The following is a 19,012-nucleotide window of genomic DNA, read 5'->3' on the forward strand; positions in this document are numbered from 1 at the left end:
AAATTGGAACATTTCCACTTTTTGCAGCTATTTTGCACAAAATTTGTTAATTTTGCCCACCCCTCTTACTGAAATTCACTTTGCCCACCCCTGAAATTCACTTTGCCTCCCCCCAATAAAATTCGTCACTGACCATGATAGGTGAAACCATCAATGGCAAGTGAAAGTTTTGGTTTTGTTTAAAAGAAACCTTTCATATTGTCTACCAATAACCTTGATGAATCTATTTATATAGCTAGCACCTGTACTATCTTCAGTAGATAATACCTGTTTAATACAAAACAATCTATGTGCTATCTTCAGTATATGGCATCTGTGTAATACAAAACAATCAAAATGTTATCTTCAGTAGATAATTATATTGTTTTGTATGATAAGTGATATCTTTAGCAAATGCATCCTTGTATAACATGTAGAATGGGGTTCGAACCCACAACCTTACGATCATGAGTCCAATGCTCTAGCTACTGCACCACAAAACCCGGAAGTGTATCTTCAGTAGAAAGCACTAACTAATAAAACTAATAATAGCAAAAATTATACATTTTCTTTCAAAATAAAAGGCAAAAATATGGAGTAACTAGAGCGGTTACCACACCATAGCTGAACCATGGGCCAACTTTGAGAAATTTGCACCAAAAATGGTCAAAAAATGCTGATTTTTCAAAGAAAAATCATAAAAAGCCAGATTTTGGCCCAAATTTCAAATATTTTTTGGTGAAATTGGTCAAAATTCAAAAAAATGAAAAAACGGGTCCTAGATATTTTGATCTAGTTTTTAAAAATTAATAAAAAAAAAATTTGGCCCAAATTTTTTTTTGTTAGGATGCACGAAAAAGAAGTGGGCCAAAAACCGTTATTTTGGGGATTTTGGGCCAAAAATGGCATTTTGGCCCAAATTTGACCTCACAGATGAAATTATCAAGTCTTTGCCATTCTAAATAAGTATACTTTTATATACTTTAGACCAACAATTTAGAAGTTATGAGGCCCGAAAGTTTCCATAATTCCAGGGTTCAGACCAACCTTAAATACAAAACATCTTATCTTTAGAGTAAAAATTTCATTTGAATGAACAAAGCTGTCAACAGTGCGATGATTGTCCACGCATACTGTGTGATTAATTATTGCATGTGTCTAACAGGGAAGAGAATCAAACTCACTTGTGATTAGCTAGTGTTTTTCATTAAGTATGCAAGGTTGTGCATTTGCATTGTGTTTTGAAATAAGATCGGGGATATGTTCATTCAAGTGAAATGTTTACTATAAGGCCATGTGTCATGAACTAATAATATGATTATACATTTTCTGGAAGGAAAAATGGTATCTACATACAGTAGTAGGGGCAAGTCTTAAGCAGTCCAAGCAGTATTCTTGTACAGTCCTCATCTCTAATGAAAATGTTGTGTATCATAACGATACATCAACTTGGTGCAACCTTATCAAAGTTTACAATTTCAGATGAGCCATTGCCCCCACTTTGCACCAATAAGGTTGTTTTTGATAGGTGCTATGGTTTTGATGCTACATATTTTTGATGAGAAGCTACTTTGTGACAACTTTGTGATAAAGTTAAAACTTTATTTTGTTTTCAAATTTAAAAGAAGAAAATATGATGCAAAGTGAAAAGTGGCAGTTATGAATGTGGTTAATGACTAAGTTGCATCAGGTATTTTGAGGGTATTGTAAAATATCTAAACATTGTGCTTTGCACTGCTCCTGATATTCCTTGATTCCAAAGCACAATGTTTTAAATAAAATTATTTTACAATACCCTCAAGACAAATGATGCACTGTCATTAACCTCTAAACAAAATGGACTATATTCAGTAGCACCTGTGTAATACAAAACAATCAAGTAGGTAGAATCTGTTAAAATAATAACATATGTGATGCGATCAAGCAACATCAGTCGGAACTCGGAAATATTAATTTTGCGATATAGCCACACAAAGTAAATATTTCCTTTTGTTTCTAGTTGCTTTGATAACTCTTTAGTTGCTCATATCTTTGGAATTGGTTGTTCAATTTCAATGCTGTTTTCTGCAAAATCCAGATTTGTAAATGTTTTTACTATCCTATAAGAAACAGAAAATTTAATATTTCCGAGTTCCAACTGATTTTGCTTGATCACATCACATATTAATAACAAATTACAATATTGCTATGATCTTCAGTTGACAGCATGTGTGGAATGAACTACTTGGCATAGCTTCAGTAGATAGCATACAGACTATCTTGATAGCATATGAAACATACTTAGCATTAGCTTCAGTAGACAGCATGCAGACTATCTAAGTGCTACTTTTAGTGGGATAAAAGTTATTGTGAATCAATTTTGAGGAGATGAGTTTACAGGAGCTTGCAGTGATTATAGTTCTGTTCTCTATAGAATATTTTAGTCTCAATTCCATGAGACTATTAATACCAAACTACCAAGCAGCCCTATATGAATATTCGTAAGGAACGCTTCCTTTCTTCCGGTATAAGGTTGGCTAGCAAGTGGATGTCATCAAGCGCCCATCACCTCTATGGAATTCTCCTCTTTTGAGACAAACAGCTGCACCTCTTCTGTTCGACGCATTGTGATTTTGGTATGGCGAATATGCATGATCACCTGTGATAAAATGAAGATTTATGGAAATTAAAATTAATAAAATAACAGCTCAGTGGTTAACCCATCTTTCTTGGAATCATCAGGCTTTCAGTTCAAGTTTAACACAAATAACACAATACATAATATAGGTTTTTTACTCTTGTAAATCTTCAAATCAAATTGTGATGGAAAAAAATAATGTGCAAGGGCATCAGTATTTTGACTGCTCTGTGCCATAAGTAGGTAAGCGCAATAGCTGCCCTGTGACCATTTTGGCAGTTTACACACAGTATTGTACTCATACTTCACATGGCAGCTATTGCACTTACCCACTTCTGGCACTGAGCAGTCAATTTGGCATTTGAACATCAACAAACTTGTTTCAAACAAGCCCCATACTAAATAGGGACGGGTACATGTAGCAATCAGTAACTACTGATGTGACGGGTCACATATTCTTTAAATTTTAAAAAAAGGTGAGGAATGGCATCCTGGGCAAGTGGCAAGAAATGGTGAGGTACTTAATTCCAGCACACTCAATTGGTCATAACCTTCCTGGGCTGTCTGGCAGGAATTACTGTTATAAAAATTAAAATTGTTAATGACCAATTGAGTCAACATGATAACAATGGTGTTAATTGGGTGCTACTTATGGGTGCACACCACCAAATAGATTTCCTATTCATTTATGTGTTAAAAGGTATGGAGGAATTGATCGTTTTCTCATTGTTAACCCTCCTGGTTCATTCAAAACACCCTTTTACCTAATGTTTATGATATCTTCTACAATATAACCAACAAATATTGGGTAGGTAAGCAGCTCAATGGTTCTTACAATAAAAACACTGATTTTTTACCAGCCATTTACCTTGGTGGTGTGATTTGGTGGTGTGGAATCTACAGGGTTAATTTTTTTCTTAAAACCCCATTTTACATGATCTGCAGCCTTTCTCAACATATCTTGACCATTAAAAGCGAAATTATTCAAGTATTTATGCCGACTCAAATTAATGCAGCATGTGTATTGCTAACCATGTGCTATCTACTGAAGATAGTAACATTAAGATATGATAATCAGGCAGTAGTCAAGCAGCAAACTAAATTCCGTGGCCTTTTTTTTGAAGACAATGTGCCACCTATCCTAACATGTTGTTTGGGTCCCAAGTAACATATTTATGCATGTTTACAAAAATCCAGATGCAGCAGATGGCGGCCATCTTGTTTTTTCAAAAAATGGCCATTTTTCAATAATTTTCCAATATATTTCAAACTGACCTTCCCATTGTGAATTTATTGATACAATAGCAATTGTTTTAGGCCTAGGATATTATTTATGACATGTATGCACTAATATTGACGATTTTGATATTCAAAATGGCCGCCAAATTCAACTTGTTTCCTCTATACATACAATGAGCATTATAAAATATAAGTTTAAGCAAGTAACATGTTAATTAATATACCAACAGATACACAAACTCCACTACACTGCAAATACACACCACACCACCCCACCCCCACCCACCCACCCACCCCCCCACATTCAAATGCTTACCTATAATTCACTCTCTATGATAACATTTTATTTTAAAATAGTTCCTGAATTTAAAATCTGTAACTTCCACCTTAAATGTCTTCATGCCTCCTCATCTGGATATGATAATAATAATTATGTTCCCGCTAAGTTTGATGTACCGGGGCCAGCCCATACTCATACCCGAACCCTTAAGCCTAATCTTTACCCCGATCACCCCTAACTTGGTATCTAACTCATAGGCCCTGTAGGCCTACCCTGTTAAACGTATCGTACTCTGATATCTATACCCAATAACATGTATCCCGTACTAGTACCCGAATGTCCTACCCTAATACCCTCCTCGGTTCACATAACCCTGTATTCTTGGTACCCCTAACCCCATCCCTGGCCAGTAGCACTACCCATCCCTGGGGCCCATAGACCCAGCCAAGGGACCCCTTAACACAACACTGGAACCCATAATCCACTGCCCAGTGGCCCATAACCTGATATGTTCTATAGCTAAATTTGATGTACTCGGACCAGCCCATAACCACACCCTTGGCACCCTACCCATATCCTTATTACCCTAGGTCTCTTACTCCAGTACCCTTACACAGTCCTCGGTACCCCTAACGCCATCCCTGGGACTCCTAAAGCCAAACCTGGAAACCCGGAACTCCATCCCCAGTACCCCTAACCCTATTCCCAGGACACCTAACAACAACTATGGGACCTTTAACTCCATTCTTCCTAGAACCTCTAGTCTAATCCCATCTTTGGTACCGGTAACCCCACATCCGGTACCCCTTAACCCCTTTCCTGGTACCCATTACGCAAGTTCACTTGTGGGACCCCTAGGCTAACTTCATCTCCATTACCCTAACCTTATTCCTGGGACCTCTAACACCAACTTTGGGACTTTTAAACTCCGTTCCTGGAACCTGGAATTCTCATAAGACCCATACAGACCTGCCAACTGTCCCTCATTTTGAGGACTGTCCCTCATTGGGGTTTTCCAAAGTGAAAAAGAGGACAGTCCTGCTTTCTGAAAATTTCAGTGATGGCAAATTTAAATGTAAGAACAGAAGAAAATTATGCAAATGTCACTTTAAAATTTTGCTATAGCATTCTCTTTAGTCTATTGTGATAAATTTAGACCTGCAAAACCTTCCCTGAATTCTGAAAATATTGCACACCTCAAGTCTTTGAATTTGTCGGTACCTGGTTTGTGTACATGTACACAATTTTGGCCTCAATGTCTCTCTTTCTTACTGCGCTAGGTTGGCAGGTCTGCCCATAACCCGTCCCTGGGATCCTAATCCCACCTTTGGTACATGCAACCCCACAACCTGTTTACCCTTAACCAATGCCCGGCACCCCTTACTCTGTTCTTGGTACCCATTTAATGGGCTACCCCAACCCTGGGACCCCTAATTCTATCACCATTACCCCTTACCCTGTTCCCTGGAACCTCTAACACCAACTATGGGACTTTTAACTCTATTCCTGGAACCCGTAACTCCGTCCCCGAGACCCATGACTCATCCCTGGGACCCTAATTTTTCAATTTAATTCAAGTTTATCTGGTTTCTTCTCAAATATATACAAATTATTATTAAATACAGATAATTAAATACATTATAAATTATATATCCCATCTTTGGCTCCTGTAACCCCACATTTGGTTGATTGGTTCCCCATATTCAATGCCTTACACCCCTTACCCTGTTCCTGGTACTCATATCCCTAACTCTTGGCCTCCATCCCCATTACCCTATTCCCGGGGACCTCTAACACAAACTATGTGACCTTAAACTCAATTCATGGAACACCAAACTCTGTCCCTGAGACCCGGCCATGAAACATCCTAATACCATCTTCGGAACCTGTTGGCCCACATCTGGTTCACCATACCCAATGCCCAGTACCCTTATTCAGTTCCTGGTACCCATTTCTCCAACCCTGGTACCCCTCACTCAATCCCCAGTCACCCATATCCTATCCCTTGGACCTCAAACACGCCTCACGATCATGCGACCCATTCCTGGACCCATGACCGGTCATCTCTGAAACCCCTAGCCCCTTCACCGGGACCCATAACCCGTTACCCTGTCCTCAGTACCCCTAGCACTTCCTCAGTGCACCTAACGCTGTCCCCGGTACCCATTATCCAAACCCTGGGACCCTTTACTCCATCCCAATACCCCTCACCCTATCCAATATTTTTCAAATTGACCCTTCCCATTGTGAATTTATTGGTACAGTAGGCATTGTTTTAGGTGCCCTAACACCGACCATGGGACTCTCCCATTCCTGGAACCCCTAACCTCATCCCCCGAACCCCTAACCCTGTCATTGGTACCCCAAACCCCATTGCTGACACCCCTAATGTCACCCCTGGAACCTAGAACCTTCACCTGGATCCATAAACTATTGTCCCTGGGACCTACGGTACCCCATCCCTGGTATCCAAACTCCATCCCTAGAAACCATTGAAAATTCCATCCCCCGGGACCCATAAACTATTTCTGGGACCACTCTGTACCTTTACCCTGTTCTCAATACCTCTCAATGTCTGGCCAATGCCATATCCCTGGGGGGTCTTCCTGTTTGAAGGTGTACAGGAAAGTGCCACGGTTTTGGGGTACCTTTTTCAGCGATTTTGGTATATCGATGGGTGGGTTTTCAGTGGAGACCAGTGCAACCAACTGGGCACATTTGGGCAAAATTGTCCTTAAATGGTTCAAATTTTTTGAAGATCCATGTACCCCTGCTGCCATGTACTTATGGATGTAGTAATACAGCCTGTAGCCCAAACTAGCACCACCAACTGTTCTTGTATAAAGGATACCCATTATGAGCCAAGAAAATGTTTTTGATACATTTTTTGTGGCACTTTAAAATAATAAACGAAATATACTGGGGTGGAGGGGTGGGTAAGGGTGTGGGGTGGGTGTGCATTTAGTATGGGATTTGTGTGTGTTATTATTTTAATATTCATGTCATGTGTCCAATCTCATATGTTACCAGATTGATGTAGGCTTGTTGTATGTTTGAAGGAAATAAATTGATTTCTGTGGCCATTTTGAATTTTTGGCGGCCATTTTGAATTTTTAAATCATTAATATTGGTGCTACTGCATGCCAACATGACAAAACTACTATAACAAGCCTAAAACGATCACTACTGTGCCAATAAAATCACATTGGGAAGGGGCAGTTTAACAAATATTGGAAATATTTTGCCAAAATGGGCGCCATTTTGAAAAACAAAATCTGGATTTGGATTTTTGTAAACATTTTGTATAAATATGTTACTTGGGACCCAAACAACATGCTAGGATAGGTGGCACATTGTCTTCATCAAAAGGCCACAGGCCTTAAAAACTGGGTAGTTTGCTGCCCGACTACAGGGCCTAATTTTTGGCTTCTCAGCCTTTCAGATGTTTTTAATTGAGTCACAGAACACATATGTTAAAGTTGAAACAAAGATTAATATAGCCGTACCTATTGTCAAGTAGGCAAAGCGATAGTTCAGTGAGTTGGACTTACCCATGAAACACAGCATCACAGATGGTCACATACATGGTCATATCTGAACAAAAACAAAATTGAAATCAGACAGATTACTGCAACTGCATTAATTAAACCAAACTCAGTCATGTCTCAGAGTCAGTAACTAGTACCTAGCCTACTTGACAAAACCCCAATTTTTCAGGTTAGGCTTATAGGCCTTAATTGATATCTTGTGCAAGAAGAATGGTCTTGACTAGCTGATAAATAATTACATGTACTTGGGCATGGTAAGAATACTTTTTCAGGTAAGCTTAAAGCCTTAATGTACGATTTCCTTCTAAATTTTAAATTTGAAGGAAATCTTTTAACTTTCAAAATTCAATCTGAAGCCATTTTTGAGCATATTTCCAAATCCCCTAGCCCCCCCCGCCCCATGTAATGCAAATTGCAAATTAGCAAAAAGTTTACCCCAAAACAGACAAATCTGGTTATATACTATTCCACAATTTGTATTTTATCTTGCTCGGTGATCTAAATATAGTGCATCCCCACACAGTGTTTCTAGAGTATCTGTCATACATGTCAAATACAGGGTTAAAAATTTGCTTAAAACCCCATTTTACATGATCTGCAGCCTTTCTTAACATATCTCGACCATTAAAAGCAGGGTTTTCTTTAACGCACAAAACACGCATATTTACGCGTTCAGGCACTTTTCTGACTCCTTCAAATCTCTAGTCCCAAAGTCCAATGCGTACAAAATCTTGAAAACGTACGCATTCAGATATTGCAAGAATTGAATAGAGAAACACCTGATATTGTGTATTTATTCTCGGCTTTTGGCATTTAGGACCTATACTCCAGATATGTAGGACAACGAAGGCTTTATGGACCGGCATTTCACAATTTGCAGCTTTTCTTCAACTGTTCAAATTTAAATTTTACACAGTAAAAGTGCCAAAATGGTCCACCAAATCGCTTCAATTAGGTCTTCATTTTGCAACATTTTCCAAGTTCTAAGGGGGGAACATCACCCTGCGTAGTTGATAAACAAATGGCCACTTTCACTTCTGCTTTCGACATTTGCCAATTTATGTAATGCCTACCATAATAGGGAAAACTTGCCGTCCACGAAAGACTCCATGGACTGCTCATTTCACAAATGTTCAGCTTTTTTCAACTAAAATTTTACACATTAATATTGCCAAAATAATCCACCAAATTGCAAAATTGCCCCACCCCCTTCTGACTGCTCTAGATCCGCCACTGCTCCAAACAGTAGATTTCTTTTCGACTCGGAGGGGGTGGGGGTGTGGGGTGTGTCTTGAAGTATAGTGAATCCAGCACCTTTTGGAGAAAGAATAAGTTTATGGTACAAAAAGTTTTACCATTTTCAACCTAAACTGTTGAAATATGGTGCAAAAGTGGAATAAATTAGCGAGAAGCGCAAAAATGTGCACTTTTGGGGCTAAATGGCCAAATATGAGGTTAATTTGGTCAGAAACCCACATACAGAAGCGTCAACATTGGGGGATGATTGTATGGACCACCCCCTGGCAAAATATTGGGGGAGATCCCCCATCCACACCCCACCCCCCTCCGGATCTACGCCTATGGCTCCACATATTGTTAAAAATGTCTTCAAAATAATATTATAAAAGTACCCCTTGGGCAATGTTTTTGACTCCTTCAGAGGAAAAATTCACAATTGAAAGGGTCAAAAAAATTTGAAAATACCCCTTCAGCAAAATGCTTAAAGAAATCCCTGATTAAAAGTGAAATTATTCCAGTTTTAGTATTGATGCCGACTCAAATTAATGCAGCACGTGTATTGCTAACCATGTGCTATCTACTGAAGATAGCAACATTAAGATAATTATGATAATCAGGCAGGGCCTAATTTTTTGTTTCTCAGCCTTTCAGATATTTGTAATTGAGTCACAGAACAAATTGAAACAAACATTAATACAGCCATACCTATTGTTAAGTAGGCAAAGCAATAGTTCAGTGAGTTGGACTTACCCATGAAACACAGCATCCCCTTTTAATGGCTTTTCTTGTTTGCGGCGGTTTTCTTGTAAATAGTCAAAATGCTTGTGTCTGAAAGCCTAAAATTTGGTTGTACATGATGTTTTGTTTGAAAAATTAATAAATGATCCCATCAAACAACCGTGGGTTCATTCAAAACACCACGTTACCTAATGTTTATGATATGTTCTTCCATAAAACCAACAAATATTGGGTAGGTAAGCAGCAGCTGCCAGCTTGATTTTTCGCAGTGACGTGTTGAAAAATATGTACATCCTGTCAATCTTACAGCACACTGATTATATGTAGTGACGTCATCTGGTGAAGAAGAACAAAATAATTGTAACAAATGTAATCTTTTTATGCTTAGATATTGAGAAAACCATCCACAAAGTACAGCTATCACAAAGATAGGCACATGAGCCTTCTTTTGAAACTTTTTTTCCATTAAATCAATCCCGGTGTGGTTCTTACAATAAAAACACTGATTTTTTTTTACCAGCCATTTACCTTTATGGTGTGATTTGGTGGTGTGGAATCTTATATTCCAGACAAGTGTCTGTGGCAGGTATGGATGTGCTGGATGTACCTTGCCTTTCCTTGCCCAGGATCTGAGCAAGATTTAATCTGAGCCATTCCTCGCCTTTTTAATATGCTACCTTGCCTTTTACCTTTTCTCGCCTAGCCTCGCCAAATATGAGCACTTTCTTGTCTTTGTGGGTTTCTAGTGTTTGGTCTGGCCGGGTCTGTAAGCTGTAGCCACTACAGTATTTACTCGTGGTGATGTTGCATTTTCAAAGAGGGGGCATTTATTAGGTCTTTTTCACAACGGTAATTCAAGAAAAAATAGGTAAGCTTAAAAATCACACCAAAATGACTAACTATATTTGGACTTCGGTTCAAATGTTTGGTTGAAACAACTGATGGGGCATTGATGGGTGGGGGGGCAAAAATAGTGTAAATACGGTCTATAATACGTTCAATATCTAGTTCAATAGCCCGTTGAATGCAGGTGCTCAATAATGTTAAAATTGTAGTGGATTTATTATACTGCAATAAGGCCAAAAAAAAAGTTGTTTGTTTGTCCTCCAGTGCCCGCTCCTCAGATCAAGGCCTGACCATTTTTTTTTAAATTTATTTTTTATAAAAATAAGTAAAAGTCAACATTTTTTCAGATTTGGAGTATCTCTGGACCTAGCTAGAGCTAAATACTAAGATCTTTCATGGTTGAAAGTAAAAAAAGCCCCCCAAAATATTTTGTGTCTTCAATATGCAAAGTTATAACTTTTAGTGACTTCAAAATACATTGGATATGAAACCATTAAAAGACTATGACATGAACACAAATTATAACTTTAACTGCATATTAAATACACAAAATGGTTTTTTTTTAGGTCACCATGAATGATTGTAGCATTTAGCTCTAGCTAGGTCAAGGAATACGCCAAATCTGGAAGAAACAAAAAAATGTCCGCCCGCCCACACGTCCTCTTTCAAAGCTGTGGAGGACAAACAAACATTTATTTTTGGGGGCCTACCTAACAATTGATTTATGTTTTATACGCTAAATACTGGATAATCTGGCTCACTATAAACACGCACATAGAGTAGTGAAGTAAAAATAGTCCTATAGTAAAATAATAAACTAAGCACAATTTTGATTTATCATTGCCCAAATCAATATAAAATTCAAATAACATGGTGAAGTTTTTAACATGGTGAAGTACATGATTTAGGCCTATAATTATGTCAACACTATTATAGTTGATTGTACGAACAACATAATTTTTTTCTAACTCCTTTTTCTTTCATGGCAAGTTTCTTTGAGACGCGAATCAGAAATTCATAATATAAATCTTAATGACCAATAGTCTTAATGACCAATCGTCCCCTATTTGGGACAATGGTCGAGGCCCTTGTCGAGGTCCAATGACCTTTAACCTTTTCCCATCACTCCAACATGATATGGAATCTATATCAGTATCAGAGAGAGCACAGAGATTGCCCGGGAGAGATTGCCCCCCCCCCCCACCCCTGCATTACTGGCTTGCTTTTCAATTTCTTACCTCTGGAAACCTCGAAGTCTGTAACTTGTGATCGATATATACCGCCATTTCTATATACTTTCCTTCTACATTAAGGTTCTTCTAGCTGTAAAATCAAAAATACAAATTAACAAAGAATAATGAAGAATTAAATTTTACACTCCTGTGTAATAAAATAAGATTTATTCCTATTACTTGGCAATTAAAGCAATGTTCAACGGTTTTAGTCACAGGTTTTAAGAGCCTATGCATATGATCCTAGTCCCAATTCTGCTACGAAAAAAGGAAATACTCCTGCTGATCCCTATACAGTCCAACCTCTTTTATCCGGCCATGATGGGACCAAGCATTGTCCGGATAAGTGAAAAATCCGGATAAGTGAATTACATGTAGGCCTAATTCTGCATTGACTGACCAAGTACTGAAATTGGGAAAAAAAAAGATTGTTTCAACACTAATAGATATGTCATTCCTGGCATTCAGAGCATGGAATTAAGGTGTCAAATTATCAAAAACATGTTCTCTAGTGAAGATTTCTAAGCCGGATATAAACAGAGATCCGGATAAAAGAGGTCCAGATAAGAGAGGTTGGACTGTACTGATAAGTTGACAAGGATTTACAAGCATGTCCACTAATTCAACAATAGTCGTGTTCACATTTTGAGTTACACCCGGCGTAAAGTTACGCTAACATTGATAAAAATTCCACAAATTTTTTCGCTACGGTACTCCTACCGCGTGTCCACACCTAGCCTACTCCTAGCACTACGCCGACCAGATCCACCAAGCATTCACTTCTGGTCGGTGTAAACATCGACTACCACTTCCAGTGTTTCTGTGACCTTTTTCAACCATGCAATATGTAATGTCTTAGTTCCAACCAACAAAAGGTGAAACTTACACCGGGTGTCAGGAGTAGCAGCGTTCACATTGCAACTTACACCTGGCGGAGGTTACACCCAGCTTGCTACTCCTGACTTTTGTCAGGAGTAAATCATTGGAAGTACGCCTGGCGGAACTTACGCTGACCATCGTTCACACTGCCAGTACTCCTGGCAACGCCTACCGCTACTCCCAGCAACTTACGCAGGCCCCTGGGGGGTCACTCCCATTGTGGCCTGTACACCATCCGCGATAATGAAAACGCGTAAAAAGGGTAGTTTTTTGTGGGTAAGCACAATAAGCGAGTAGCAAAATTGCAATGAAATACGGGTTGTTTTACAATCTGGGTACATTTGGGCTGAGCACCATATTGTGCCCTGTTTCAAATATTAGATTAACTTATGATTAAAAGTTGCCATGCCTAATTATTGGCCCCTATTAGTTCCACCTACAGCCACAAAGAAACTGTTTGAAATGCTTAGCAAATGATGAAAATATACATTTCTGTATGATTTTGGGACAAAATAACCGTCTCATTTGACCTTTGTGAACTTTGCAAATGATATATCACTGCCAGCAATAACATAAAAACATATTTTGACAGTTCAGAAGTAATGTTTGAAACATGATTGTTCAAAATTGAGAACCACATAAGATTGCGACTGTTTCCTTAAGGTTGGTCTGAACCCTGGAATTATGAAAACTTTCGGGCCTCATAACTTCTAAATTGTTGGTCTAAAGTATATAAAAGTATACATATTTAGAATGGCAAAGACTTGATAAGTTCATCTGTGAGGTCAAATTTGGGCCAAAATGGCACTTTTTTGGCCCAAAATCCCAAAAATAGTGGTTTTTGGCCCACTCCTTTTTCGTGCATCGTAACAAAAAAAATCTTGGGCCAATTTTTTTTTTTTTTTAATTTTTAAAAAACTAGATGAAAATATCTAGGACCCGCTTTTTTTTCATTTTTTTAATTTTGACCAATTTCACCAAAAATATTTGAAATTTGGGCCAAAATCGGGCTTTTTTATGATTTTTTTGAAAAATCAGCATTTTTGACCATTTTTGGCAGCAAATTTCTCAAAGTTGGTGAAATTCAAAAAAATGAAAAAGCGGGTCCTAGATATTTTGATCTAGTTTAAAAAAAATAATACCGTAACCACTCGGGTATAAGCCCATCCCCCTATATGGCAGATTTCACTTCAAAAATGGAGGTGGGCTTATAACCGGGGAGGGGCTAGTACTTGAATTTAGAAATAAGAAAAATCATCCCCATTTGTATATGCCCAATGTACCAGTAATTTCTATCATCTATGTCAATTTCTTAAAATTCGAAGTGTGGAATGTTAATTATCAACTGATATTTTTTATATTGGTTCTTAAATAGAGAAAAGCATTGATTTGATTTAAGAACTTGGCCAAAATTTAGTACTGGGCTTATAGCCGAGTGCACCCTTGTTCCCAGAATGTTTTGAAAAATAGGGGGTGGGCTTATACCTGAAGGTGGGCTTATACCCGAGTGGTTACGGTAATAAAACATTTTTGGCCCAAGAATTTTTTTGTTGCGATGCATGAAAAAGAAGTGGGCCAAAAACCGTTATTTTGGGGATTTGGGGCCAAAAGTGCCATTTTGGCCCAAATTTGACCTCACAGATGAACTTATCAAGTCTTTGCCATTCTAAATATGTATACTTTTATATACTTTGGACCAACAATTTTGACTTATGAGGCCCGAAAGTTTTCATAATTCCAGGGTTGTACCATTTCTTCAAATTTATGTTGAAAATTCCGTCAAAAAATGTCCTCTCCGAATACAAGCTCGTAATCCATAGTTAAAATTGACCCAAGACTAAAATTATATTTTCTTGAAAAACACTTATAGATATCCTACAAACTCATAATAAACACTAAGTCCACTTACACTTAGTTTCCATGTATCACATGTTTGAAAGTTGGACGTCAGGTTTCCGTCAAAATGTGTCCTCTCCGAAAAATTAGGTACCGGTATACAGAAACATGTGTATCAAAAACATGTTTCTGGCATAACTTGAAACTCTGAACACTTGACGCCTAAAATTTTTACAGATTTCCTATTTGACCCATCTACAACACAAAAACAAATAAATTGAGGAAAAACTAGACACTTCATTTTTCACCCCCAGTGAGACAATCTGTGTACCCTGATTGTAAAACAACCCATACGCGGAAATGAAATTTAGGGTATGAAATTTGATGCAAGGAATAAAATCCCTGTTAGGGTGTGAAAACACTTGTTTAGGTTATTGTTTTAGCCAAGGGTTAAATCCTTGTTTAGGGTGCTTAAATTCAAAAGTTGATTATCGCGGATGCATGTGTACAGGCCACAATGGGAGCCCCCCAGGCGCCGGCCAAGGTCCGCCGGGCGTACGTCCGACAACGTGAACACAACTGATAATCATCCTTTTCAGACTATTTACAAATTGACCTGAAATGACCTTTGACCTTAGTATATGTGACCTTGAATACCACCATTACATGCAAGCTCTCATATCGTTGCAATTGGATGTAAAGTGTAAACTATTCATTAGATACATGTACCAGATTTTTTATTTTCAGCCTATTTACAAGTTGAATTGTCAGAACTAAACCAGATGAATTCTCGTGTCTTTCTTGTTCTTTACTCACATAACTGGGTATTAATCTTAGATCACAAAATTACTTCACAAGGGCAGTGGTTCAGCTCTTCTTCTTCTGCAGTGCAAAATGGGGCAATTTCTTTTTAGCCATGTTATAGAAAACTGGTGAAAAACTGGTGAAACTTCGATGACAACATGATGTTTTTTTTTTTCTGAAAATTGTCCTTGCTATCCGCAGCCCGTAGCCAAATGTCTAAGGGCGCGCACCACCAACTTGCTATAATGTAAATCGTGTAAAAATCGGAATTTTGACGAATGAAATAAGGGGGGGGCTAACTCATCATATTTTACAATATTGCTATAAATAATTATAACAAGTTTACTTTACAAGTGACTATAACTTTGGAATTTAGAGTGCTCAAACCCATTACATAAATAATTATATATATTTTTTTTATCTAACTTTATGAGTGCCTTTTTAATTAATTTATTTTTTTAATCTTCCAAAATTTGAGAGCTTATAATTAGCAAAAAAATATTTGTCTTTTATAATTGTCACTGTGCGTGTCAACTTACATTAAAGGAGGATTTCGTGATCCTAGCATCCTCGATCTTTTTATGACATTTTGCAATAGATATCTACGAAAAAATTTCAGTTGCTTCCAATTTTGCGTTTATGAAGTTATGCATGATTTAGTGTATTATACTGCACTGCTCCATAGGCCACTGTTGTAATTTCGTTCTGGTATACCAGTCCGAAGGAAATTCAAATTTGGTGATATTTTGGCTAAACAAATTAATCTGCAAGAACTTTTTGGTACATATGGGGCTGTGCAATCCCGGGTGTACAATAATTATGATTTCCAAACGGCGTGCCAAAAATCGCTTGCCCCCTCTCTCGGCCTGCCAAAAATTGCTTGCCCCACCCCCTCTCGGCCTGCCAAAAAATCTTTGCCCCCCCCCCTTGCACATGCCAATTTGCAAACTTTAAATGGTCTATATACACATGTTGCGAGCGTAGCGAGCAGGAAAATTTGCATATTTAAGCATTTCCGTACGGTTTCCCTACGGAGGCTACGCCTTTTTAGAGCGTTTTATTTAAAAGGCCCCCAAGAACGCGTGCCAAAAATCTCTTTGCCCCCCTCTCAGCTTGCCAAACATTGCTTGCCCCCCCTCGACTCGCCAAAAATTTCTTGCCCACCCAATTTTACCCTCCCCAGGCCTTCATGTGCTTTACAGATTATTCCAATTGAATGAACACAGCCTGACATAGGCATAGAATGACAAATTTGTGCGTACACTGCGCGATATACGCCACCGTGTACGACTGTTCATGCAGGCCTAACACGGACCCATCCATGCCAATGCACTCATGATTGGTTGGTATTGTATGGTACCGGTATCCATTGTGCGCTCGACCGCTCGTGTTGTAGTTTGAAATACGCAATATAGGATGATGATCGCAGTTGCATTGTGTACAGCTGTTGAAAGCTGCATTCATTCAATAGAGGCTGTCAGTGTGACGTCATATGCCGCCATATTGTGGGTACACGCTGCGATTGTCCTTCGATCTCCATGTGTGATGATGCATGATAACAGTTGCATGGCAAGCTGCGCCCTGCGCGTAGTGTCCGATGCATTAACACGCGCAGGGGTAGCGCTAGGTTGCTTTTTGGGGTCCCGGACCCACCAAAATAGGTTTCGGACCCCCTGTTTTTAAATTTTCTGCAATTTCAGGGGTCCCTGTGGACCCCCCAGTTTTTCAATCTAGCGCTATTGCAGACATACTATTTATGCTGCATTTGTGCAACTCGGACTCGCCAATCTCTACTCCGGACCCCCTACTTCTTAATTTTCTGCAAGTTCAGGGGTCCCTGCGGACACTGTAGTGTTTAGTTCTAGCGCTACCCCTGAACACGCGTATCATTTGTACCCACAAGATGGCGAAAGGCTGACGGCGCGGCCTAATTCCCAATGTAAACAATAACATGAACAAGTGGAATAATTTGAGATATTTGACTTAATCTCAACTCCCTCAAACAAATAGCTTGCCAACTGCATCGGCACTAGCTTTGAAATTGAAGTTCAGCATATGTTATGCTGGCTTATGCCCCCAGCATACTTTCCTGCCGCTTTGGCAAGCGGCAGGGCGTTTCAACCAATGACAAGCCTTGATTGTGTCTGTTTGTCTGCAATGCGTTGCGGCGCCACGCCGCTCAGCGGCAGGGTAGTATGAAACCAGCTTTAGCGTGGTTTCTTGTGTGAACATAATTTTATGCGGCACATTGATCGCCCGCATAAAAGTATGTACATGCACCAAGTAACGCTCTGTCCGGAACACGCTTAACTTCAAAGCTAGTGCCAGTGTCTCGAGGTAGATAGACTATAGATAGTGTCACGCATGCATGGTGAAACTAAAACCATGTCCATGAATGATGAAAACAATCAATATTATTTTGTATTTTATAGTATACTATTAGTTATTAGGTGAAGCGGAGGTATAGTGCGGGGAAATTATCAATGGCGAAGTGTCATACTGGGTGAAGCCAAGGCTGAACCCAGTATGACACTGAGCGCACGATAATTTCCCGTACCATCCCGACGCTGAACCTAATAACGATTTTATCATACCACTAAGTCATTCTAAATATTGAAATAATTACGTTTTTAAACATTTTAATTCCTGCTAAATAGGAAAAATATTACAAAAATAGATGACTGTTCGCGTATTACAGGTTGCGTGCATTTTACGCGCCCGGTTTACGCTGATTCGCCTTTATACGCGTACCTCGCCGTACACGCAGATCGGGCTTGCGAAATACGCTCTCACTGACTAGATATAAAGCGTAAAATACGCACTCACTGACTAGATACGAAAATATATCAGGTTAGCGGTGTTCTTTGATGCTTACCTTAGACTAGTGGTATGATAATGTCATGACTGTACACACTGCACAGAATGTTAGTGCAGTTCATGTGTTACTGTAAATAGGCTAAAATATACAAGGTGTATACTTACTTTGCTTAAATCAAATCTGTTTTGTGCATCGACTGTCAGTACATGGTTACAGATTTGAAGTCGCCATGTCCGTACATACATGCATGGATGTATCCTGGAGATATTTTTGCCACTGAGCAGCAACTTCTGATTCAGAACGTGACGTCGAACGGATCTATCCAAATAACATGGCGGGTGCGGGTTGACTATTGTATACGTTCTTAATTGATTGAGGATTAAGCTGTTTAATTTGAAATGAATTCTAGATGCTTTTACAGCCATTGCATATGTTTAAAATTCTACAAAAAATGTTTACAAAAAATAAATTTCATAAATGATTGAAAAAAAAAAAAATGTTTGTACAAAAACATAAAAATTAGGCCCCATGAAAATATTACGGCAGTACGGGGAATTTCGAAATCATCAATTTGGCGACACAAAATATCGGGAGTTATTGATAACAACATCATCCCAAAGACAGACAAATAATACTGTTTTATAATCAAATTTGATATTTTTGTGACATTTTTACACACAATTAGTATTTGCAGTCGCTCAAGTTAATATATTGTATCGTAGTTTCTGAATAATAAAGGCCACTTTTAATGATATCATCGAATTTCATATGAATGCCCTAAGTCGCCATCTATACTTTGAACGTAAATAGTATTTAATACGCATTTTCTAATAAAACATTCTTTCTCCCTAAAAAAAAAAAAAAAACCTTACAAATACAATATAAAATCTTCGAATATAATGACATTAGTTGGCAGAAGTAACATGACTGAAAAATAATAGAGATTACGTGAGATAC

At 38.5% G+C, this 19,012-nt stretch overlaps 2 long non-coding RNA genes across 2 annotated transcripts; both read right to left on the reverse strand.

The window, feature by feature from the left end:
- Positions 1 to 1,979: 1,979 nt before the first annotated feature.
- LOC140156845 (uncharacterized) lies at positions 1,980 to 9,721 on the reverse strand. Its single transcript, XR_011859599.1, has 3 exons — positions 9,653 to 9,721; positions 7,667 to 7,709; positions 1,980 to 2,617 (listed from the first exon to the last, which is right to left on the reverse strand). It is a non-coding gene; the product is annotated as an uncharacterized lncRNA (long non-coding RNA).
- An 85-nt stretch (positions 9,722 to 9,806) lies between these two features.
- Positions 9,807 to 18,898, reverse strand: LOC140156294 (uncharacterized). The gene is made up of 3 exons (XR_011859516.1): positions 18,220 to 18,898; positions 11,725 to 11,809; positions 9,807 to 9,976 (listed from the first exon to the last, which is right to left on the reverse strand). It is a non-coding gene; the product is annotated as an uncharacterized lncRNA (long non-coding RNA).
- Between the last annotated feature and the right edge of the window lie 114 nt (positions 18,899 to 19,012).

The sequence above is a fragment of the Amphiura filiformis genome, chromosome 7, assembly GCF_039555335.1.
Source record: "Amphiura filiformis chromosome 7, Afil_fr2py, whole genome shotgun sequence".
In the NCBI taxonomy this organism is placed as follows: Eukaryota; Metazoa; Echinodermata; class Ophiuroidea; order Amphilepidida; family Amphiuridae; genus Amphiura; species Amphiura filiformis.